The sequence below is a fragment of the Uranotaenia lowii genome, chromosome 1, assembly GCF_029784155.1.
Source record: "Uranotaenia lowii strain MFRU-FL chromosome 1, ASM2978415v1, whole genome shotgun sequence".
In the NCBI taxonomy this organism is placed as follows: Eukaryota; Metazoa; Arthropoda; class Insecta; order Diptera; family Culicidae; genus Uranotaenia; species Uranotaenia lowii.
This window is the reverse complement of record NC_073691.1, coordinates 95,607,665-95,634,300: the sequence shown is the minus strand read 5'-3', so window position 1 is coordinate 95,634,300 and position 26,636 is coordinate 95,607,665. Positions and strand designations below refer to the sequence as shown.

The 26,636-nt window shown below is 32.6% G+C and overlaps 1 protein-coding gene and 1 long non-coding RNA gene across 2 annotated transcripts in view; one reads left to right on the top strand and one right to left on the bottom strand.

Annotated features, from left to right (window-relative positions):
- Positions 1-339: 339 nt before the first annotated feature.
- LOC129739368 (excitatory amino acid transporter 3-like) overlaps positions 340-26,636 on the top strand; it is a 40,797-nt gene continuing 14,500 nt past the window's right edge. Inside the window, exon 1 of the mRNA XM_055730777.1 lies at positions 340-697. The gene's annotated coding sequence lies outside the window, so the exon portion shown is untranslated. The remainder of the gene's footprint in view (positions 698-26,636) is intronic.
- LOC129739369 (uncharacterized) lies at positions 25,240-25,695 on the bottom strand. Its single transcript, XR_008735839.1, has 2 exons — positions 25,481-25,695; positions 25,240-25,418 (listed from the first exon to the last, which is right to left on the bottom strand). It is a non-coding gene; the product is annotated as an uncharacterized LOC129739369 (long non-coding RNA).

The following is a 26,636-nucleotide window of genomic DNA, read 5'->3' as shown; positions in this document are numbered from 1 at the left end:
TGTTTCTAGCTAAATTTCAATTTTGAAAAAACATAAGTTATTCAAAACTCAAACAGTGACAAAGAATCGCAAACGATCCAACACCGTTCCGGTTTACGGTAAATGTTTACAAAACGACCAATTTAGGCAGCAAATGATAAACGCTCATCGCAGGGGAATGATAAAACGGTGATGATTTGATTGTTTACCTGTAATAATGCACCTGAGACCGCGCGACAAACTTAAACGCTCGTCCACTATCTCAGTACAACCTGTCGTCTGGCTTGGGCGTTGATGATGTGTAAAACAATTCAATTGCTATACCACAATCCCTTCAAACAACGACGACGACATCAGGGCGCAATACGGATCACACCGGGTTTTCCTAGTTGCCTCACTATTTAGAAGTCTCTAGCGGGCGTCACGGCGCGGTAAAAGCTGAATAGCGCATCTCGGTAGAACTCGGGCGGGAGTCAGACAGCCAAAGCTTCCGGTGTCTCCCGGCTCAGTTAGTTGATCTTCAACAGTTCTCAGGTGCACACGCGCTTCATTATAACATCTAATCGTTCTGTGAAACACCTGTATATCGAGTGGACATTATAGCTTACTTGTTGATACTTATTGTACAGAAAAGCGCCCCGCGTACAGAAGGCAATTCGTGCAATCGATCGTGATCAGGCAACAACAATAACATCAACCCCGGGTTGCAGATTAAGAGGTGTGTTGTGTTGTGTTGATTAATTTATGCTCGAGCGGAGTTCTCGGTTTCTTCACGATTCTATATGACCGGTTCCGCGTTCGCGTTTGAATTCCAATGCACTTACGTTACGACTCGAGCCTATCGACTAGTTAGACCTACGAAGGGTCAGTGGGACGGAATCAAAGAATCGTTCGGCGTGCAGGCTGTTTGAAAAGTGAAAGTTTTCGAGCAATCAATGCCAGAAGAACAATTCCGTTCTGGGTGGGCAACAATCGGCAGCGGATCCCGTTGATGTGCCCGACTGAAGTGGTTAAGATTTGAAGCTGCTCCATGGGGAATTCAACACAGATTATGTTTGGGGTTTTCCGTTAAAGTAGCACTTTATTTGGTTAGTTTAACGACGATCGAGATTAGCTGTGGTGTGGACTAAGCTTTTTTATTACTTTAACTCTCTAACGAAGGTTTTTTTGTTTTGTTCAGAATTGAAGCGAACACAAAATGTTTGAAATTAAATTAACAGACTAAAACTCACCAAGTGAGACTCAAGAGGGTTAGCGTACAGTAAATTAAATGACTAAGACAATGATTGTTTGCACCATGCATCCAATAAAAAAGATAAACTCCTAAGCTTTGAAATCATTTTCTGAATAGATAAAAAGCACAATTAGGAAATCTCAAGGACACGAATCCATTCAAACACCCATTGAAGCTTCGTAATGACCCGTTGAAAGAATGTTTAACCTTGATATGAGAAGAACTGAGAAAAACTCTGTTTTCAAGTTTAATAAATTTGTGTAACTAGGTACCTACTTATTTTAGAAATGGTGCTGAAAATCAATATAATTTTAATGAAATTAAAAACTTATGTTTACCTGCAAAACTTGAATACTTCAAGAATAGACGAAATAAACAAGGAAAATCTTGTTTTATTAGGCTAAATAAATGACTTTGATGTGAACAAACCCAGATCTCGAAGATCTGGTGTTATAAGGTACCGTAATCCGGGGTAATATTGATCACTTTTTTCAATATTTTTCGATTATTATTCCTGCTAAGGGGAATGTGGCATGTTTCATATTTTTAAAACCAGTTCTAGACTCCTATGAACGTAAAACATGGTTGCTGAAATTTATTGGACTACTTTAAATATGATTTAAAAATCTATTTCGTCGCTGTTTAGGAATTGATGCGTTGGGTTACATTGATCAGTCTCCATTTTGACGGTTTTAATGATTTTTTTTTATCATAAAGGATACAAAACACCTTCAAAATTGTTTATAAATTCTAATTCATCAATATTACCTTGCTTTTAAACGTTTTCTTTTAAAAACATTTAAAATCGAAAAAAACAATGATGCTGCATACATCTAGGGGCAAAAATTATAATAATTGCTAAATAGTTTTAACTTCAAAATACAAATGAAATTTTACCTTCACACATTCCCCTATACTCTCCCACTATTTCCATATCCTTTTTTTTCGCGAAATTCAATCATTTGAAAGGATTCCTATCCATTTTTTCATTAAGGGCTTACTCTTGGAAAATGTCCTTACTTTTTAAATATAAAAAAATCATCATTAAATGACTATAAAAATAGCATTATAACTATACATATACAAAGAATAAAAGATGTTCTTTCAAGTAATTTCCTTTCTTTTTTCTCTTGTATGTTTAAGAATAATGCCTAGATTTTTTGCAGATTTGCCCTTTGCATTAACAAATTTTTCAATAAATGTCCTGAATTGCCCGACTATGTGGATACGTATGATAGAAAGTATGGCATGTTTAGGTTTAAGATAATCGTTTATTTCAACAACTATTTTGAAGATATCTTGCTAAAATTCGATCTTCAATATCAATGAAGCAATTTCAAATTGCTTGGCACCTGTTCCGACGTTTTTTGTCCCAGATTTCACGGGAATCAAATCTCTTTCGTGACAAACGGCCTAGAAGCGACAAGTCATCTGATATCATTCCAGTTATTGGTGACATTTTAAAATTCACAGAGACCCCTACTTGAAAAAGACCGTGTAATAAATTAAAATGGAAGGAATAGAAATGAAATAATCGCTTTTGGTTTTTTCAATTAAAACTCAATGGAAAATTCAACCGAATATTCGAAGTTCAAAACGTTCGCTGAACACCACTTTCAGCTTTTAAATTAGATTATTACATTAAGTTTGGAATATTCAAATGTAAAAATGACTGTAATAACAAAAAATTTAACTGACTTTTTAGACAAAGATTAATATATTTGGAATTGAAATCAATGACTTATTTTATCAAACATTACTTATTTGGTTTCTATTTTGTATAATCTAAAATAAATTTATTACAAAATAAGACAATCCATTAAATTTTAAATTAAAACCGACATAAGATTTGTATATAACTATCTAAATTACTAAAACATTACATAACTGTAGGCGAAACTGGTTACTCGAGTTAACTTTTATATAAAACAGCCACCAAATTTCGGCGTGACCTTGATAGCTACACCCATAGAAGAGGTTGCAAAAATCCAATGCCTATTTAGCACATCTCTGTGCCGATAATGCGCTGAAATGTGCACTGTGCCGAAGATGATATGTTTGAAAAACCGTAACTGGCATAAGGACTCGGCTCCCAACTAAAATGATGCATGACCACTACATTCAAGCAAAACAAGAAAAACATTTTATGGGATTTCGTTCCTATTGGATAATTCATCCCAGAAACAAGAAAATAAAAATATAAACCACAGCGCCCGTAGGGAGAATCGAACTCAAATCACCAACCATATGGTCTTGCCAGACCGACATCTTAACCAGTGTACTATTTGACCTTCATGCAGGAAGAGGGATATTTGTCATAGGCATTCTGTCACCGATCAATCACAAAAGAAACGCACGACAGTGGCTTCCCGGCGTTTGGCCTCCTTTCAAGGTATTCATTTGTCTTGCTATGGAAACGGGAAAGGGAACGGGAGTGGAGGAAACGGGAAACTCATAGAATGAGAACTGTGCTTTGCTTACTGCCTGCTATTACATACACACGCTACATATACACAGCTGCTTAAGCCGGGCAGCTTGGCCGGTGCTTGTTTGCCGGTAAATTGAAGGAATATATTCTTGTTGCTTTTGCTACATACACACGCACAGCTTAGCCGTGATTGTTTGCCGGCGAATTGAAGGGATTGAATTAGAAGGATGTTTTTGTTGTTGCTTTTGCTACATTCACACGCACAGTGCTCGGTTCGCTGGCTGCCTGGTGTTGGCCGGTATTTATTTCCATCCTTCTTCGTCTTGTGATGCGATAGGGAGGGACGTGAAAGCGTTTTTATTTTGTTTCTTTCAGACATACGCAATTCGGTTAACTTGGGAGATTAATGCCGGTGGGAGCAAATCGAATCAGCACCGATCGCGTTATCTTCTTGTACCAATGATGCTATGTAATTGACTACACGCCATTGGCACAGAGGCTGAATTTTGGGTGTAGCCTATAGGACCAACACATTCACTCTCGAACTCTCGACATTTTATACGTAGGGTAGCATACTCAATTATGCCCCACCTAAGCGAATCGCTGATTTACACTAAGTATTCCACGTAAATTTTGTGTAAAAAATTAGTGTTCTCGTTGTTTTACAAATGCTTATGATTTTTTATTACCCGAGCAGACATTTATGGCAAAAGTATACCTGATTTTGCTATCATGCCTTGATAGTAAACTGTGGTATCATTTTGCCCGAGTAAAGGTGGTACAAGTACATACTAAACAACAATAAAAGCAATCATAAAAATATGTATTGACACACTGAGTATGATTAATGTTGGTGATTAACGAAAAAAACGACTATGATAACGAGATTTTTTTTCTACAAACTCAATGTTATTTTATCAAAAACGCATTTTGAATATTGTGCCAAATTATTCTAAAATAAGTTTAAAAAACAGGCTCTAAAAATTCGTTTCTGTTAACTTCGTAACTTCAACGATACCTAGTTCTGCTATCCCCAAAAAAATCATTTGACTAATTTGCTATCATGTCTTGAAAGTAAAATTTGATATCATTTGGCCCGAATAATTGTGGTATAATGTCAAAATGTGGGCCTTCAACCAATGTGGTTAAACAAGTTTTGAGGGCAGTTTTCCTTTGAAAAAGGATGGCCAAAAGAGGTACAATCAAAGAAATACTGGTGTTTGAACCAAAATCAAAATTGATTTTGATTCCAAAATAAATTCTCTTGAAACAATCTCTTTTTTATTTGATACAATGTGTAGTGTATAGTACCGGTAGAAAATAAATATAATCATTTTGTAATGAACACTACTATTATTTTGAAATATTCATACGTTTAATGTTAAATTATATTGTTAAATGATAATTTCCCTGTTAAGCGTGTAAAACGGTAGAAAACCCTAGAAAGAAAAGTAAGCGTAAAAAAACGATAGATCTTTCTCTTTCTCACGCCTAGCAGCCGAACACACCCGAAAGCAGCCGAAGACCGAAAACACAGCCGAATTAACGCTTAAGAATAGTTTTTTTTAAATTTTTTGTTCACTTTCAATAAAAATTGACCGTTTTGAAAAAAAATAATGCTATTTTCAGCATACACTCTAATTCTCATTGACTCAGATTTGAAGGAAATCAATTCAAAATGCGCCAAAACTAGGAAAACTCAAATTTTGATTAGAGCGGCATAACTCAAAACTGAATTGTAGGGGTTTTCGCGAATTCTGAGTTGTTTTCAATCAGGCATTTTAAAGAAGCGTTTGAACGGTCTGAACCAAAATAACTCAGAATTTTATAAATTTTTGACACGGTTTCGAAAGGATAATATTTTTTTGAAAAAAAAAAATGAAGTTTTGGATGAATGATAACAAATTTAAAAACATAAAAAACGTTTATTTCTCGTCGCTTTTGTTTTTCGCTGGAGTCGGCGAGAGGCAACCACCATTTTTTGTGTTGGCATATCGTTCCTCTCCTGCAAACAAAGGAATTAACCGATGGAAAAGGATTGGGAACAGCAGAAATTGGCCAACGTTTATCTCGGCATGGCTGTTGCTGAAATGAAAAAAAAACTGATTCAAACTACGTATCTATTGGAAAAAATATTTTTGGTAACTTATTTTTACTTACTTGAATAAGGAGGATGGTTTAGCTGGAGCCGCTGGTGCTTCAGCCATCGGTGCAAGAGATGGTTTTGGCAGTTGCAACTTCGTCGCCGTGGGTTCCTATTTTCGCTCGTTTTATCACAAAACTATTCCTCCTTCTCATCGCCCCCGGTTTCGACGGTTGTTGTTCCTCGGTGGGAATAGACTTCATGATTAGCCGGTATTTCCGCCTATTCCAGTTGCGAAAAGCTGTTCCGCATCTACTGGAAACCAACCTAGAGGGGATTAAAATATTTATATATAAATAAATAAAAAAAAGTTTTAAAATTTTACCCGTCGCCGTCAGATTAACAACTTTTGTTTTCAAACGCTCTGAGTTGTTTTCATCTATTTTACTCGAGAAAGTGTGCGTCTCTGCTAAGTACCAGGATTTGAAACTCGCTAGATGAAAACAACTCAAAATTTTGAAGGTTTCTCACTCAGTTGTTTTCTTCTTCATATATGGTGCGACTCCTGAACAAAAACAAATCAGTCTCTGAATAATTTGAAATTACCGTGTATCACGATTGGCGCATTTTTACGAGCGCATGGGCCGTGATAAAACATACCCATAAAAAGCATACCTTAGCGAGTTCAGTATGACATTTTAGCATAAAATCATGGTTTAGATCAGGGGTGAGCAAAGCGCGGCCCGCGGGCCGCATGAGGCCCTCGAGACGTGTTTGTGCGGCCCGCGAAGCTTATCTCAAATTAAATCAATTTCACAAATTTTTTCTACGATAAATTGTTCATTATCATAAAATTCTAAACCAAAAAATGGTATATCAACAACTTCACTTGTTTGCAGTTGCATTTGTCCCATAATCATAAAGATTGTTGACTTTTTTATTGGTTTTATGCTATTAATTGAGTTCCTTTAAAGGCATATATGCAATATTAAAATCGTAATAAAGGAATAAGTTCAGTCATTATTTTTGTTGTTGTTGTTTCAAGCAAAGTAAAAATTGTATGATGAAGTGATATTTTTGCTCTTAATTTAAAAGGGAAATAAGGAAAGTTTTATAATAAAGACTAGGTAAACGATGATAGAAATCTTATCGACATGATTCAGCAAAATTCTGATTTCTCGACAAAAATATTATCTGTAGTTCTGTGTTTGTAATGATGAGTCAGGGGAACAGAATTTTTATTGCCTCAGTTTCAATAACTCATTTTGAAAGATTTCGTCGTCCTGAATTCAAAACATTTCATAGAGTTTATCTATCACTTCTAGCTTTGGTGTTATGGAGCGTTGAAATTTTTAAGTTGATCATTTTTTTTTTTGTTAAAATCGATCTTCCATAACTGATGAACGAATAAACCTGCATAAAGACAAAAAAATGTTTTTCAAACTTATTTTCTACCCTTCATTCAATCAAGGACTCAGATATTGCCAAAATATTCTTGTATCAGAGAATTCTACAATTTATAGAAATTGCAATAAAATAAGGTTTAAACTTCTTCTGGCATCATTTAAGAAAGTATTAAATATTGGCTATTAACGATTTTAATTCATTCATCAGTTCTGTTCAAAACTGTTGTTGAATTACAGTCATAAAAATATCAAAGATTCAATTTAATTCAACTTTTCTTTGAAATTTTGTTTTTTGCAGGTTTCTAAAGAATAACAGAAAATTTCCATAACTTTCTTAAAAAAAAAATAAATAAATAAATAAATAAATAAATAAATAAAAAAAAATTACTCGCAATCTTTGGGAAAGTTGATCATTGAGTCAACCATTTTTTTCCACAGTTTTAGTCTATAAAGTACGCAAATTAAATTATTTTTTTCATTTCTAACTATATGAAAAAATTTCATTTCTAACTATATGAAATAAAGCAAATAATGTATCTTTTATGTAAAAATAAATTCGCTAAGAATTTCAATTCAATTAAAACAAAAACTTCTTAAATTTTGGCTTATTTAATTACTTATATTTATAAAAAATGTATATGCAAGTACGTAAATTCGTTCTATTTATCCATTTTGTAAAAAAAATGTTGATATAAAAAAACATTGTAAAGCTCTGCAAACCATTATAACCTCAATTTTATTTTCAATGTGGCCCGCCGAAAGAATTTCAAATTAAAAGTGGCCCGTTACTTAAAAAGGTTGCTCACCCCTGGTTTAGATTCTTCTCTATCGATGTGTCAGAAAATATTGTCTTATTCATTTTTCTCTGCATGATGACACCTTAGTGAAAGTGTTTTAAATTTTACATAGAAATAAAGAACACCTTAATTGTGAAATTTCCACCTAACAGGGGTAATTTGAGAAAAAAAATCATTGTGACGGCGCGCCTCCATCAAAATCATTTTCAAAAATTTGTAGAGTAGGAAGGAAAATTTTGAATCAACATATAAAGGCCAACTGAAAAAGACCTTTTACTTGTGTGAGGAAATAGTTTGGAGAGAACATTTCAGAAAAAGAAAAGAAGAATAGTTAGGAGAAGCCATCTAGGAATTTATTGAAAAGCGTGGCACATTGTGAAGTCTAAAATTTATTAAACTTATAACTAAGTGGAAGTTATCAGGTAACCGCATCTGAAAAGATAAAAAAAAAAAAAGAGAATTAGTAAACCAGTTAATTTTTATATTATTAGGAAACTGAAACACTTCAACGCCGTAGTGATATCACCACAACGTCTCGTTGAGAATTCTCGAGCTGTGCATGTAAGTTGTTAAGCACGTTAAATGTCATAGTAGAATGCAAACTATTTCTAACATGTAAAATTACAACAGACATCCAACGCGTAGAACAGTTGCAAGTTGAGCATCCCGTAGGGCCCAAACGGCATCTTTGCGCCGGTTCGTAAAAGGTTAACATACTTACCTATCCACCGTTGAAAAGTGAGGTTACCTGAAACTTTTATATAAACAAAATACTTACCCAATATTATTGTACAAACACTCCAGGAACGTCCGAAGTTAGTACGTTGAACTGAATTGAAGAAGGATTAATTTAGAAGAGGAAAAATTAGTAAACGTAAGTAAAACATATTGTAAAAACAACAACAAAAGTTATATCTAGAATAATTGCAGGAAATTTTTAATACACTGTTTATTAAAAACTCGGACAAGGACTCTTCATTCATTCTTCGGCGATTCACAATCATACTTGCCATGACCAAACACCAGCCTTTAAAACAAATTGGCAATATTTTGCAGGCTTAAAATGTTACAGATTCTACAAAACACGAGTGGCGCGTATTAGCCACATGTTATATGTACTTTCCCACTACCTAGCTCAAAATCTTTGAACTTCGACTAAAATAAAGTTCTATCTCTACTCACTAATCACGTACTTCCACAGCCAGAACTTATGTCTGAGTCCCGAAATAATAATCAAGTGTGTTATTATTCCTCTTTTCTATGTTCATTCTTCCTATTATTTTAACATAAACATTAAAATGATTAAAAACATAAATTGGTTGGGCCTACCATGGAGCAGAGAACGCGACATGTGAAACAAACAGTACAGAAGAAACAACAGAAGAAACGTGGACCACCAGTACCATACGTTTAAAATGGGTAATATCGTTTGAAGCATGCTAAGAAAAATGCTCCTTGATGAAGAAACCAAGCGTAGGTAATGTAAATTTAAGCTTAAATCACTTCGCCAATCGATGGGATCATTCAGCGTTCCTCAGCGGTTGGAAATGATTTATTTTGTACACAGAAATCATAAAACCTATAAGTAGAATCTAAAGAATTAAATATGGGAGAGTGGGGAATCATGGGCCACTTTTTTCGTTGTTCCATAACTTCTTTCTTATAAAAGATAAAATGAAAATAAAAAATGGTACGGTTTTCTACATTTTCAAGGTATCATATGGTATTTTTTTAAATTTTTTAATAAGTTGTTTTCCCCAAATTCTGACTGTTTGAAAAAAAGCAATATTTTTTGGATTTTGAAAAATGGTGGGGAATCGTGGGCCACCAAATCCAAATTGACCAAATAACATGCAAAGTTTAAGAGTTGACCCAAAACTGTGATTTCCTAATTCATTTCGTTATTTAAAAGCAATTTCAGATGATGAAATAAAAAAGAGAGCTGTGTATGATCGCATAGATTCCAAAACCTGGCTCGCGAACGTTTTGGCAAAATTTCTTAAATAGGATGGACAAAATACTTTTAATAACTCTTCATTTGGCATAAGAAAACTTTGCAGATAGGTAAAACTTATTTTAAGTTCTGAATGTGTATAAAAACATAAAAATATAGGTGATTCAGAATGTGTGGCCCACGATTCTCCACAAGCTATGATTTGCAAATTGGTTGCGTTTGTGTGACCTATTGATGTTTCATCAAAAATTCCTTTTTCACGTGAAAGATAATGGCAAAACTAAGATCATAAGCGTATGAGCATATTTTTTTTTTCGATTCGAACCGCCGTGTGATACAGACGTGTTTTCGCGCAGTTCCTTAAGTTAAAATTATTTATTTTTCCGTCATAACCGTCAAGTGCTCGAAGTGCCTTCGTCAGTTTTATTCTTTTTTTTCCAAAGTTGTTGTACAAAAAAAAAGTGTTATAGAAACATGCCGTGTCATATCGCCACATGTAATATCGTTGATAGCGTCCAGTAGATACGGTTGATACAACAGTAGAAACCTTTTATAACATAATGATTAATCTCATAAACAGTCATGTTCCTTCAAAATTTAAAAGACGGTCCTACAGCTCTAAACACCCTGTCTGGTATAACAAAGATTTGAAAAACTTACAAAATAGGAAGCAAAAAGCTCATAAAGTCTACAGAAGTGATAGAAGTGTTACAAATCATCAAAATTATATAAATTTATGCAACCAGCTTAATTCATGTATAAAAAGTTCTTTTGAAAAATACAATCAGAAAATTGAAAAAGAAATTAAGCAAAACCCAAAAGCGTTCTTTGGCTATACTAAAACGCAGATGAAAAATTCAAACTTTCCTACTCAATTGACACTTGACGGGAGCATTGGAAATAATCCACTGGAAATTTCTAACTTATTTGCAACATTTTTTCAAGAAGTGTACACTTCTTTCACTGAGGCTGACCGAGATAGGGAATACTTTTCAGTCATTCCAGATTTAGCGTGTGACATTCAGGTCAATGAAATTCATTACAATAATGTTTCCGAAGGACTTAGAAAACTTGATGCTTCCAAAGGAGCAGGGCCTGATGGACTTCCCCCATGTTTCCTTAAAAACTTGGCGGCCGAATTGACAGAGCCTCTTCTGATTCTTTTTAATATGACATTAAATTATAGTAAAGTACCCAAATTTTGAAAAAAATCTTTTTTAATTCCGATTTTCAAGTCCGGGAAAAAATCAGATGTCCGAAATTATAGAGGAATAGCTATTTTGTCTTGCATCCCAAAACTCTTTGAATCAATAATAAATGAAAAAATTTATTAACAAGTAAAAAATATTATAACGAGCAAACAACATGGTTTCTTCAAAGGACGCTCTACAGCATCAAATCTTCTCGAATTCGTTACATACGTTATCGATTCTATGAGCAAAGGCTTTCATGTTGAGGCTATTTATACCGACTTTAGCAAAGCCTTTGATCGCATTGACATACCCCTTTTAATCTTCAAATTAAAAAAAATTGGCTTTCATCCAAATCTTCTCTCCTGGTTACAATCATACTTAACTGATCGAACACAAATCGTTCGTTTCCAAAACGAATTATCCAAATCTGTAGCTGTGACCTCTGGTGTGCCTCAGGGGTCTCATTTAGGACCTCTCCTTTTCATACTGTTCGTTAACGACATTTCCTTTATTCTAAAACGGATTGAATACCTAATATATGCCGACGATATTAAACTATTTCTGAAAATAAAAACAACCGAAGATGCTGAAACATTTCAAAACGAAATCAATGTTTTCTTTGAATGGTGCAACAAAAGTTTACTTCAATTGAATGTTAAAAAATGCAACTCTATATCATTTAGCAGAAAGCAAAGTTACCCTATCATTGAAACAAAATTAGGCAATCAACCAGTACAAAAATCATATTGGATTCAAAACTCACGTTTGTAGAACATCAGAACAATATCATCAATAAAGCAAATTGCATGCTAGGATTTGTAAAACGTTTCAGCAAACACTTTCAAGACCCATACACCATAAAATCACTTTATATATCCTATGTTCGTTCGATATTGGAGTATTGTAGCATCATATGGAATCCTTATTCAAATATTCACGAGCAACGTCTCGAATCAGTTCAAAAACAATTTTTGTTATATGCGCTACGTAAAATCAATTGGACCACTTTTCCTCTTCCATCGTATGAATCTCGTTGTAAGCTTATTGATATAGAACCTCTCAGTAAACGCAGAGAATTTTCCCAAATTGCATTTGTAAATGATGTTGTTACACAAAGAATAGACAGTCCTGAATTACTTTCAAAACTAAATTTTTACGCACCCTCCCGTCCATTGAGAAATAAACATTTGTTCTACATTAAACTTTACGACAAAGACTATGCAAAACATCAACCTATTAATCAAATGATGTACAAATACAATTTACAAAGTGAAATTTTAGACGTAGCGATGAACAAAACACAATTAAAAAAGGCATTCAAAAACAACTTCATAGAACAACAAAACAATAGCTTACATTAGTTTTAAGTAGTTTTAAGTATTGTAGTCTACATAGTTTGACTTAAATAAATAAATAAATAAATAAATTTTTGTTATGCACTTTAGGTTCCCCATCGATGAAATTAGCGGGTGTTTTTTTAATTCTGTAAGTAAATTTTTCTAACTTTTTTTAGCTTGATAAATAAAAGAAGCATATGATGCGTATTTCAGTCAACATCATATAGGAATACATGCTCACGCTAAGCTACGACGATGACAGTTGGTTTGAGATTTTTATCTCAACACACATCTGAGATATTAAAAGTGGCCCACGTTTCCCCATGGCCCACGATACCCCACTCTCCCCTATATATTTTTTAAATCCGTGCTTTATTTTTTTTATTGAGTTTTTTTGGATTTCAATGTACAATCATTTCTGGTCATCGACCAAGGATAAAGCGCCTTTGCTCACTGTTAAAAAATTAAGAAAAAAAACGGAAAATTTGTTTGATGCTCGGTGCTCTGTTTGAAGCTCGAAAAGTTTTTCAAAATTTTACTCTAATTAGTAAAATTTACTTATTATAGTACCCCAGAAGTTTTCTGAATATTATAAGCTTTCAATTCTTAATTTAATTTTATTTTAACTAAATTTTTAGCACAGAAACGTTATAATATAGAATGTAGCTTTCTTCATGCAGATACAATTTATAGAGTTTTTTTTTAAAGTTCTTTCAAGAGGAATTGTAAGAAATTATTTGACAAAATACAATTTCCAAAAGTTAACTCATTGAAAATCAAAGTCCTAGGGCAGATACTCCATATTTCGACGTAGTTTTGACACCTTTTGAAAAAGGACATATCTTATTTCTAAGTTGTTCAAATCCTACATGTTAACAATTTTTCATTTTTTTGTCTCCCAACGTAGCACATGTTGAACTTAAATATGAATCAAAATTAGTTAGGTATTCATTGTATGTATGTATGTATGTATGTCTACCACCCAGGTAGCAAGGCGCAGCCAGTAGCAGCGAGCAACTTTTGCTTTGTAACTTGTTCAAGATTCATCAACTTGATGAGCTCAAAATGCCTTTGAATGGACTGTTCCAAGGGATAAGAAATGTAAACAGAGGCATTCACATGTCTATATAGGGAAAGGATTAAGTTGTCTCCATCGAAAGAACATTTCAAACTTATCGAGCGTCTGAGTCAAGCCATTACACTGCAAAGCGCTCAGCTGGGTGGGGAGACGGACCCGTCCTCAATCCACGACCCCGTGCTGGTGAGGTAGCCCAATGCTCTCCTCAAGAATCGCTTCAATCGGATGTCCGGATGGATCCCCCAATACCCCGAAATACAATTATTTGAATAAAGTGATCATATAATGACATATCAATAAGACTAAAACTACTATTACTACTACTACTACTTAATATTCTGCTTCAATTCAATTGGAATGAACATTGCTATGATGACCAGGAGTATGAGACAACGTATTTTTTTTTTTTCAACTAGAAGAGAGTGACAATCGGATTCAATTTTAAATTTTTCAATATCGGTGAGAAAAGGTGATGGACAGTCGTGCAGAAAATCATTGATATAACCAATTATTATCCTATGTTGTCATTAGATATTCTTAAAAAAAATCATTAAAATGCATGGAAACACCTATAATTAAAGGATAGTATTTTGCTGCAAGTCTCATGATAAAAAAAAAACAAACGAGAAAGAGATACCCAATTTGATAAATGGAATTTTCTCACCGAATTCCTTCATCCGCTCGCCTGTGTTTAATCCCAACCGTCATCACCGTCATCATTGGGCCAAGTGTGCTCGCTCGCGTTCAAACGGGATACAGCAAAATGTTTTTCAGCAACATGCTGACACTACACATACACGCACAATTAATGTCAAATTCAGCACGAAGCTTCTTCACACTCGCGAATAATTATCGCAAAAATTTTCTATGTGCGAGTATTTTTGAGGCGGAAAGTGTGCGTGGATATGCGTTTTTCAGAAGTAATACTCTCTGCAGCCAATTTAGCCCGACGGTTAAACTCGACTCCAATCGTTCTCTCTCACACATAGCTGACCACTTTACACACACGCTGAACTCTAACACATTTCAACACAAATCGATGAGGCAAATTTATTTATCTACAATTTGAAGAAACTGGCGCCATATTTGATTCGCACGATTTTATCCCAATTTTTGCATCTCAGATTCTCTTATTTTCGGATAATATAAGATCATCCAATCTTAGCAGGCCGCTAGCAACTATAGACACTATAATTCCATATAGTCTGGCAAAGAGAATGACGGGAGCCAATCGAACTGTCATTCGCGCGGAGCCAATCGAGCATTCTATGATAATGTTCAAGCTCTTCATAACTCTTTCCAGTTGCAAAATAAAAAATAGTTTATTAGATTTGTAAATATCATGCAATTTTTGTCAGTTCAGCTTCAAATGGCTTTTAAAAAATATGATATAATCTATAAATGTAAAACTAGTGGAGATTATGCTAAGTAACTTTAGTTAATGTTACCAAAAAGCCAAAAAAGGTTTGTGAATCACAATACTTCAACCATGAATTTCCAATATTTAGAAAGTTTGCTCGATTGGCTCCCGCGAATGACAGTTCGATTGGCTCCCGTCATTCTCTTTGTCAGACTATATGAAATTATAGTGTCTATACTAGCAACCACCACCAAAAAACACTCGCGATGCCACGAACCGTCACACACAAGGAGAAAGAAAAATGCAAACTTCCCATGACTAGAGGCAAAGCTTGGTTGATTTCAAATTGAAATTTCAAGGCTATCACTGCACCATTCACTTCCGGACAAAACTAACGGCACTAGGAAAAACAAATTTACCCCGATTAAAACTCGAACGAACCAGCATCGCCTAAAATAGTGACCGCGAACGGAGCGCTCCCAAAACCGAACCGTGCTGCTCGGCGTCCAGCACACAGTGAAAATTAGTTAGGTATTCATTATGCCAAAATTATTAATTCATTAGAGAACTGTATAATTTGACCCATTCAATTCGAAGCATTAGTCTAAAGAAGGTAAATTTTCTAACATGAAAAACTAAACTTTTTTTGAATGACCGAAATTTAAGTGAATCCAATGTGTTGACAATGGGTGGTATGAAAAAAACCTAGTAATTGCTTTTGCTAAACTAAATCGAGCAGTCGAGCAGTCGCTTAAAGCAATTGCTTCGGTTGTTATGAATAAAGTTTTTTTTGACAGCTGTTTTCTCAGTCAGGAGCTTTTACTTTTAGAACAAGCTAGTTTGGTATGAATAAAGCTCAAATCTGAAGCAATTGCTCGACAAATCTCCTAGCTATTGCTTTTTTTTCTAAGCATGCTCGGTAGCAGACTTTTCCAATAAAAAATTCTTTAATAACGTCATGAATTTATCAAATTAGCAATATTTCACTTCAAAACAATTCAAAAAGGCATTTTCAACATGGATAAAGAAAATTCGAAGTGATAACCCAACTTTTTTCATATTCCTGTCGTTGTATAAAATCATTCGTCTTAGATAAAATTAAACAAATCAGTAAATATTTCAAATTAAAAAAAATCTGGCTATAGTGGAAGAAGTCCCAATTGGCTCAAAGTAAGAAATGAATTGTAATAATTTAAAATATTATACAGATCTATCATTTTTAATTAATTTTGTTATAATCCTAAGATTTAAAAAATATCTAAATTAAAATGCGCGCCTATTGCTATTTTTTATACATCGAATTATCCCGAACCGAATACATGTGGAAGAGCTTATGATAAATAGGCAATTTTTTGTTTGACAATATTCGAATATGTTTTCATTTTTCTTTAAACATCAACATACGAGCACGCATTTACCAAAAAAAAAATCCGCTCGTTCTTACACCCACCAACCGCTTCGTCGAGTTCAAGGCTACTTTAGCCGTTTTTTTTAATTTTCTGATCGTCTTCTTTCATTTTACTTTAGAAAAGTTCAGATTCTGCTGGTTGGATAGCTCTATTTTTCGAAGCAAAAGCTATGTTCTAAGACTTTAGTACACATCCGCTTAGAAAATGTTTATTCATACCAAACTAAGCAAATGCTTTGGACTTTTGCTTTGATTGATTTCGAGCTAAGTAAAAGCTATCGAAGCAATTGCTAAACCTTATTCATACCACTAAATGCTCTAACTAAACTATCTGTTCTTGATTGATTACTTCGCATTTTTTCAACTATCAATCGAATTTCATTGGTTTTATTCAGCTGTCAAAAATGAACGCTGAAAAATCACATAATATTTTATTTTCGACATCAGCAATGCAGCTTACGTAGCCATGGTTTCCAAAGTTTTGTGTTTTCAAGAGGTAAACAAACAACTTGCAAGTTCGAAGCTGAGGATGGAATCCGCAAAATAAAACTCTTAATGGTAAGCTAATATGGTTAATTTAAATTTTAATATTAAAAAAAAATCTTTTCCCTCTTGTGCACATGCCCATCAACTCTGAGCCTTCAAATAAGTGACTATGAAACTTCAAAATGTGAATGATTTCCATGTTCCATACAGGATGAGTTTTCCGGTCATGTTATTTGTATGAAGCTTCATTTCGAAAGACACCGTCTAATATGCGTTCGTCTTAATTCGTGAAAAATTATCAGAGCAAGATTGATTTATAATATAAATTGTATGAAACAAAAATTTGTTTAGTGGATTTTTTAGTTTATAGATGCTTCGAACTTTGAGGTTTTTCACATTCTTAAAAACTATGAAAATCTGGTTTCATTAGGCTTCTTATTCAGAAAAAAACTTGTCACATTCCTTCAAATAAAACCAGTTTGGCTGCAAATGAATTGAAAGATTTCTAAAGGGAAAATACTTGAAGCTGTTTATTGGTGAATTATTCCATTTTAACATGACTGTCGAAAACGAAACCTTTTTTTGTCGAAAACTATAACTGGCTATCGAAAACTAGATCTTTACAAGAGGCTCTCAAAAAGGCAATAAAAACTGAAATTACATACTTTTGGTCAACAAAAAGTGCTAAAAGTATGTTTTATGTTAAAGAATATGTTTGAACTTTGAATTAAAATTCTGAAAATTCTTACACATGATTATTGTATAAACCTGGATAAAACTGTCGAAAACTACTTTACCCTAACTGATTTAGAGCAAGTTCACTCGTGTTGGGAACAAGGGGTAGAAATGTTTACACTTGTAGCAAATTTTGAAAATTTTGCCATTAGAAAATATTTTCAAGATCTTTGAACGTTTAATTTTTTACAACACTGTTTCTATTTCAGCAGTATGTGATAGAAATCGTGCTTTTTTCGCATCACAGCATGCGAAAATAGAACACGTGTTGTAAAAAAAAACTTGACAGCCGCAGATCTTGAAAATGTTTGTGCATGGTAAAGTATTCAAAATGTGCTACAAGTGTCTAAATGTCTACCACTTTTTCCCAACACGAGAGAACTTGCTCTTAGAAAAAAAAATCCTTTTGAAATTAACACCTCATTGCACTGCAAACTTACCAGTCAATAGAAATAACAAAATACCATATAAAACACTAAAATATCATTCACTTACTTGTATAATGTGTTTAAAATCCAACTAAAAATAAAATGGTTGAATGGACTACGTTAAAAAAGCAAAAAAAAAAACATTTCAAAGCCACTAAATTCTGGGACGTACATCTGTTTTTGAACCATCAATTCTTGATGAAAGAATACTCATATTTTTTTCAAAATTTGAACGTTATTGAAACTATTTTTCAGGAATCATTCGTTGTTCAAATCTACGCTAAATATTATCATGGAACGAACTCATCAAATAAGCTCCGGTCCCTGAAAGTAAAAAAAAAAAAAGAAAAAAACTTTCCAAGTCGCCTTTAAAGGATTTCTGCTCTGTACCGCGCTGGAAAAGTGCCTTTTGAATCCTTTATCGCGCCGCAAAGGAAACTGTACGTTCTTGACGATCAAATTTTACGATCAATAACAAATTCAACAATTTAGTAGTAAGATGGCTTTAACGTTTTTTTAGCAATTCCATCACTTTGATACATATATTCTTTCACTGACGAAGAAAAAAATGCGTCCTTTACCAACAAATCATGGCATACTCCTCTCGAATGTCGACTAAAATAAAGTTCTATTAATTAAAACTAGATTCTTCAAGTAATTCAACAAGGCCAAGTTTGTTAAAATTTGGATCAGTGATTAGCAGTCATTAGAATTCATTTGAAAATCCCGATTCTTTCTTAAATACTAAAACAATTGCTCCTACATGATTGTAAGTGAACAAAAAAAACAGAGTAATAAAACAGAGTCTACCTTTTATTCCTTCGCAACAATTGCTTCGTGAATGCAATTGAAATAAATTTCTAATGATAATCCATCGATGAATTTTACAAAATATCGCTGAATGCGCCGCCATCAACAAGTAAAGCCACATCATAACACCGCCCAATTACACATCAATTATAGAACTGGTTTGAAAAGATATTCTCATTCTGTTGCATTTGTTGTCGCGGGAAACGTGATTTCGAATTTTCACGACGTTCGTACCCTCGCCACGTTACTCAGTTGTTCAGTTGGTGTCATCAAAAGATTTATTGATAAGTTTGAAACAAAAGCAAATTTCTATAGTTAAACATAGCAATTATGCCATAGATTTGATTCTACTTTTCGAAGAAATTTGGAAAAGTATACCTCCATTAATCTGTTATTGAATATGTTTAAAGTCAGATTGTTAGAGAGATGTTTACTCAACGTACATGATGTTTACGTACGAGACTCAAACTTTGATATATTTGACTCAAGTTTTGATCTGCTTAAATCAGCTCACATACTTATTCAAAGCTTTTTAAGACTACAGTTGTCATTCTTGATCAAACGTTTGTTGGTTTTTTTTCATGGTTATGTTACGGATAACCGTTTTTTATCAGTTTGCAACTGCAGGCCAACGATCTTGACACGTGTTGCTGTTTATGGTTTGAATGGCGATACACGCGTGACAGTCTTTCTTTCAAGATCGAAGGTGCCAGCCAGCAGTGCATTGATCGCTTCCTACATCACGTTTCCGTTGTCGTGTTGATAACACATGTCCGTGATATGTCACCGGATGAATCTTCGCTTCACTGAAATATGATTCTAGGGTCTGAGTCATGTGAAAGACTTGGCGTAGTTCAACATTTCAAAGCTCAGCGAAGAATTTGTAATTCGAATCAGTGAGAAAGTTCCACATAGCTTGATTTGAGCTTTATGTGAACTTATTACAAGACTTATGAAGCAAATAAAGAGTTCAATAATAATAATAACATTTGATTGTTTATAAGCTGAAAGAATAAAATACCCTGAGTAAAACTGAATGAGCATCTTAGAACCACCTCGACGGACCTTGGATTACTTCAGCGAACAATTTATGATGAGCAAATTAATGTTTGAAAATTAACAGCCGTATGTAACTACGTTTTGGAATCCCATTCGAAGCGCCATGGATCAAATCCAACCATCATTTGTTGCGGATGACAAATATATCTACATAGCTGTAGATTCTTCTACAAATTTGGAAACTTATGAGGAAAGGGAAATGTAAAACACATTATTGTCCTGCCTGAGAATAACTTTATGGGAGGATATTTTTAAACTTTCGTAAGTTCCTTTTAATTTGTGTCCAATTTCATTTGTTAATCCTTTCCAGATCTTTCCTTGTCATTATCTAAAACCAAAACTATATTTAACATCCTAACATACAAGGTTGATAGAAAGAGAGAATAGTTAGTGGAACGGTTAATAACCGTATGTTGTATCGAATACTTGATCTTGTATTGCTAGGTATGTACCGGAATTTCAGTTAATAAGTCATGCAAATGTGAATACCTAGCCTAGACCATAAAACAAAACGATCTCGTGTTTTGTTTTGACGACAGCTTTGACTTAAATTGTGATAACGACCCAATAAATGACCAGAAATTTACTTTTCAAATTTGCATGTGGCGGTTCCAGAAATGTGACGTTCCTGTATTCGGTGTCTGGAAAATGATCAAGAATCGGTAAAAAGGTAAAAAGAATTATCTCTGGTTCACACCACCCTGCCGATGTGCCGTGAGCAAGATTGTTAAGAAGCTGAAAGTATTTTTTTTTTCGATTCGTAGTTCAGCATACAATAGACAAAAAAATAATTAAAACTACATCATCCCAAATATACCTTTTCCCTTTTTATCTCCTTTGAAAATGAAACATGGTCGAGGGCCAGAACAATTAAAATACCTTTACATTTTTCTTTACCTACCTACTGTTATTAGCGAACTAATAACGTGAACTAAATACCAGCGCCTACTCAGATATGCATCACCAAGCTGAATTGTTGAGGTGCATCTGTAAATTACAGACTGTAATTCACACTGTTGAAGATTTTCAGTTTATTTGTACATATGTTCTTTTGCTTATTTGAACACGAATTATTGCATATCTTAGACAAATTTCGATTGAGCCTATTTTTTTTTTTAAGAATGCTGAAAAACGGAAATATGTAAGTAGGTATCTATTTATTTTTTATAGCCTTATGATTCAGTCAATAGTTTGTCAGTGTTAAGTAACCTCCTCAAATTAGAAAATAGTGCCATGTTTTGGTTCAACTAAAAACGTTAGTATCATTAATCTATCTGTGTTCATTGAATTTATTAGGTATTTAAAAAATGAAAAAGCGCATGCATCTGGGGCTGAATTGTTTCAGGAACCAGTTATCACCTATTTAGGTGAAGTGAAAATTCATTCATGCATGTTACCTACTTACGGAGGATAGTTGTGTAAGAATTCAAGAACACTTTAAGACCGAGAAAAAATAAGAATAATAATGATTAATGAGTAAATTCTGAAGATTTTTAAAGAAAAATTTATTAACCAATTTTCCAATTATAAAGATGAGTTGGACTCTATATTAGGGATACCATTGTGCTCATCTTTCTGTAAATTTTTCCAAATTTACTCTTTGTTTGACGGAAGACATTTGATCAGAAAAAAACCAACGTATTTCTTCCATTTTTTTTTTAAGTTGTTTTACATCTTATGCAAAACCTACGAAAAGAATACAGCTTACAGCAAATTAATTTAACATTTTGTTGTAATAATCATACATTTTTAGTCGTTATAAACAGTGAGCGCGATAAGCGCATTTGAGTATGAAAATAGTAATCAATATGCACAAAATCTAGGTATACCTAGTACAAGAATATTTTAAAAGAAAATTTATGATTGTCATGTAAGTCACATAACTTCCAAGACATTATCAGTATTTTTTAAAATTAAGTATCTCCAAAATCCATGTAAAATGTGTGTTATAAAACCATTTGAGAATCGAGCAATGCGCCTGAATGATGCAATACCAGAGCAAAAGGATAGGGTTTGTCAATGTATTTTGTTTCATCCGAGGTTTCACTTATCCTAGGGGGTCCCTCCATAACTATTTTTGACCCTGCGTTTACACGGCTCTTTCGATTAAGGTTAAGCGCAAAGTTATACCGTTTTCTCTACCTATCTTGATGTAATTGGACATGAGAAAGGTCGAGGTAATAGTTTTGGATAGTTGGATAATCTTCAAAAGAGGGCGTTCACAGTTGTTTACAAGCTTAAGAAACTAGATTTTCATTAGATAACACATGAAAAAAAAAATATATATATATATATATATACAGTGAGCATTCTTTATAAGCAACCTTTACACAAGCAACATTCTATTGAAGCAACCTCTGCATAAGCAACTTTTTTTATTCCAAAATTTCTGTATAAGCAACCATGGTTTTATTTTTCATTTTAATTTTCTTCCGTAAAATTGGAGAAGAAAGGCAGAGTATCAATTTCTTGAAAACAAAATTATTAATTTTAAATGAACTCCAAGACGGCAAGACACCGACAGAGATCTGCAGAAGCTACAACATCCATAAGTCGACTTTGACGAGGATAAAATATAATAAAGAAAACTTGGAAGAATTCACCTCAAAAACGTACATTTGCGTTCAAAAAAGAATGAAATCGCGTGAAGCTGAGCACCCACTTCCAACTTTGACAAGCTGCCATTTCTTTCTCAGTTAATATTTTTTCATGAAAATTTTACAAAATCAACTATTCAACTAACACTCTCCGAAATTTGAAGCATTTTCATTAACGGGAAACAAAGATAGAGTTATTTCCGTAAAAAAAAGGAAATTGAAGCTTCACTAAACTTGCTGTATCTTCGACAATTTTCATTGAAAAATTTTGATAATTGGTCCAAAGATGTAAAAATGTTTGATCTAATACCAGGCCAAGTTTCGTCAAAATCCATGAACGTGATCAAAAATGGTGCTGGGTAGAAAATCAGGTTCATTATCGCCCAACATACGATTTCATTCATTTTTGTACGGATGTTTGTATGGAAAACATCGTAATCCATGTATTCTTGGTTATTTCTTTCACAAAATAAAAAAAAAATTTATCACAAAGACTGTTGTAAATTGATAAAAACTTCATTCGTACACTTTCAGAATCATTTCTGAAACTCTTTTCTTCTTATTTTGAACTCTGTTGGAACAATTTCTATTCCTAAATAAAGCAGGAATGAAGTTCCTATCAACTCACAACCTTCTTTGTGATTAATTTTGATTTTGTGAAAGAAAAAACCTAGATTATATGAATTAAGATGCTTTCCATACAAACATCCGTCCAAAAAAGAATGAAATCGTATGTTGAACGATAATGAACCTGATTTTCTACCCGGTACCATTTTTGATTACGTTCATCGATTTTGACGAAACTTGGCCTGGTATTAGATCAAACATTTTTACATCTTTGGACCAAATTTCAAATTTTTTCAATAAAAATTGCCGAAGAAACAGCAAGTTCTGTGAAGCATTTCCAAATTTCCCTTTTTTACGGAAATAGCTCTATCTTTGTTTCCCCTCATTCAACATGCTTAAAATTTCGTAAAGTGTTAGTTGAATAGTTGAACTAGATTTCGTGAAATTTTCATGAAAAAATATCAACCGAGAGAGAAATAACAGTTTGTCAAAGTTGAAAGTGGGATCGCAGCTTCACGCGATTTCATTTTTTTTTTGAACGCAACTGTATGTTAAAAAAAAAAATCAAGCGAATGAAGCCATTAAAAAATCTTAATCTTGATGATAAACTATACGCATGGTTTCTACAATGGAGAGAAGCAAATGAATTGGTTTCAAACGAGATGCTCAAAGTTAAAGCACTAGATTTAAAAAACTTGATAAATTTAAAAAACGCCACGGCATAAGAATTTTGACCGTTTCCGGTGAAAAATTTTCCTGCAATGCTGAGAGTGCTGCTACATTTACAAGCGATTTCAAAAAGATTATTGCCGAAAATAGGGTTTTAACGGAACAGATCTACAATTGTGACGAAACCAGTCTGGTTTACAAAGGTTTGCACAAGAAAACAAACGCTACCGTTTTCGAAAAAACTGCCGTATGACGGAAATCCATGAAGGTCACCATTATGCCTTGTATAAATGTTACTTGGAAGCATAAACTCGATTTGATTATGATTGGAAAATCTAAAAATCCTCGGTGTTTTAAAAATGTAAATTTACCACTGTTTAACAAATCATCCAAAAATGCTTGGCAAACTTCTGCACTTTTTAAGAAGTGGTACAACGATTTATTCATCCCTGAAGTTTCTCGTCCCTTAGAAGCTAAAGGCTTACCAGTAAAAGCAATTTTATTGGTCGATAATGCCACCTGTTATGGGACAGCAGAAGAGAGCAGAATCAGCATCGATAATGTGATGGATTCCTGCAACACCGCGGTAGAATGGGCAGAGGAAAATAACCTTACAAGCAATGAGATCTTGTTTTTGCGACGAATTCGAGAAAAAGCAGTTTTTAAAAGACTTAATTAATATAATTTTTCTATGTAATAAAATATAAAACTGCATATTTATCTATAAATGACAAAACTGATTTTTCTTAAAATTTATACTCCTTTTTTCTATATAAGCAACTTTTTCTACATAAGAAACTTTTTTGGAAAAATTGGTTCAGATTAGTTGCTTGTATAGAATGCTCACTGTATATATATATATATATATATATATATATATATATATATATATATATATATATATATATATATATATATATATATATATATATATATATATATATATATATATATATATATATATATATATATATATATATATATATATATATATATATATATATATATATATATATATATATATATATATATATATATATATATATATATATATATATATATATATATATATATATATATATATATATATATATATATATATATATATATATATATATATATATATATATATATATATATATATATATATATATATATATATATATATATATATATATATATTATATATATATAATATATATATATATATATATATATATATATATATATATATATATATATATATAATATATTATATATATATATATATATATATATATATATATATATATACACGCAGCGAAAAGGTTTTTTATTTCAAAGAAAGTGCCGCAAAAACAAAGATTTTTTCCTTTGGTTTTGGGACAAATAAAATTCTTTTGGTTCAAAAGCATTTCCTTTGTTTCAAAGAATTTTTCTTTTGAAAAATCTTTGAATCAAAATCTTAATACTTTGAAACAAAAAACAGTTTCATTTGATACAAAGTTGTTTTCGTTCGCCACAATGTAATTTAGATTTAGATTTAAAAAGATTGGTTCATTGAACCATTTTCCATTTATTCCAATTGGAGGACATATTTCCTGTTGTTTTGAAATTCCTATTAGGAATTTCAAAAAATAAAAAGAAAGAAATTTATATGTTAAATTAATTTTTATTTACAACAGATGAAACACTTGGCCACAAACTAGTTCACTAAAATCGATCCGGTCCAAATTTTTGTCGACCTGACCGCTGGATTTGGAGCGGTGTCATCGTGCGCAGCTTTCATCTCGGTTGAGGCATCCAGGGAAACCATCCTTCGGCTCTGGTTCTGTAAAAACGCAATCACTTATAGAAAGTCTTCGATATTCACTCTTTAATTAACATACTTACCATACTTCATCCTGAATCCTTTTAATATAGCTAACTCTGACCTACATTTTCACACGACCGGCCGAACTTGATTCGATTTTTCGGTTTTGTATTCTTCTTGCAAGGCAAATCAAAATATCTTTTGAATCAAAGGCTGAAGTTTTTATCTAAAGGAATCATTTCTTCAAGTTAAAAACATTTTCCTTTGGTTCAAAAAAAGTTGACTTTGTTTTAAAAGAAATAAGCTCAATTAACATTTATTTAGAATCAAAGTATTTGCTTAAATTCAAAATCCAAAAATATTTAGTTCAAAGAATTGATTCTTTGTTTCAAAAAATATTTTTTTGAATCAAAAACAAAAGTTTTTGGTTCAAATAAAACAGGAGTTAGATTCAAAAAAATGAATGTTTTGAAACAAAATCATTTTTGTTAAATCATTTTTGTTTTGGTTCAAAAGCCTAGTTTTCTCTGCGTGTATATATATATATATATATATATATATATATATATATATATATATATATATATATATATATATATATATATATATATATATATATATCTTATTTTTATATATATATATATATATATATATATATATATATAATATCTTATTTTTATATATATATATATATATATATATATATATATATATATATATATATATATATATATATATATATAATAGGGTAAATCTATTCAAGCTTTCTAAAAAATGGTTGTTATAAAATATTGTCAATTGCATGAATTTTTAGACTATTGAGAGAATCTGATTTCACAGGTAACAATTCCGCACTCACTAACACCATCACATTCTTTATATAAACTATCATGTGCTAAAAGTTGAAAAGGGACCATATGAAAAAAGTACCAACATCAGAGTTCAGTTACTTCAAATTATTTCTACCAAAAAATCAACTATCATACGCACCGTTGCCGTCTTCAACAAACTGCGCAGATTGCACCTATTTAGACCCCTGTGCAAATAATTTGCGCGCAGTAATATCTGCTCACAGACCTATACATAGACAATGACACATATCGATATTCTTTACATCTTTGGATAAAATTGAATTAAAAACTATTGCGACTGGTGTGTCAGTAAAAATGGTCAGTGAATATATAATGTTTTGGCTAATTTTTCAGTAATTCGAAAAACCCCCGATTTATTTGTTCC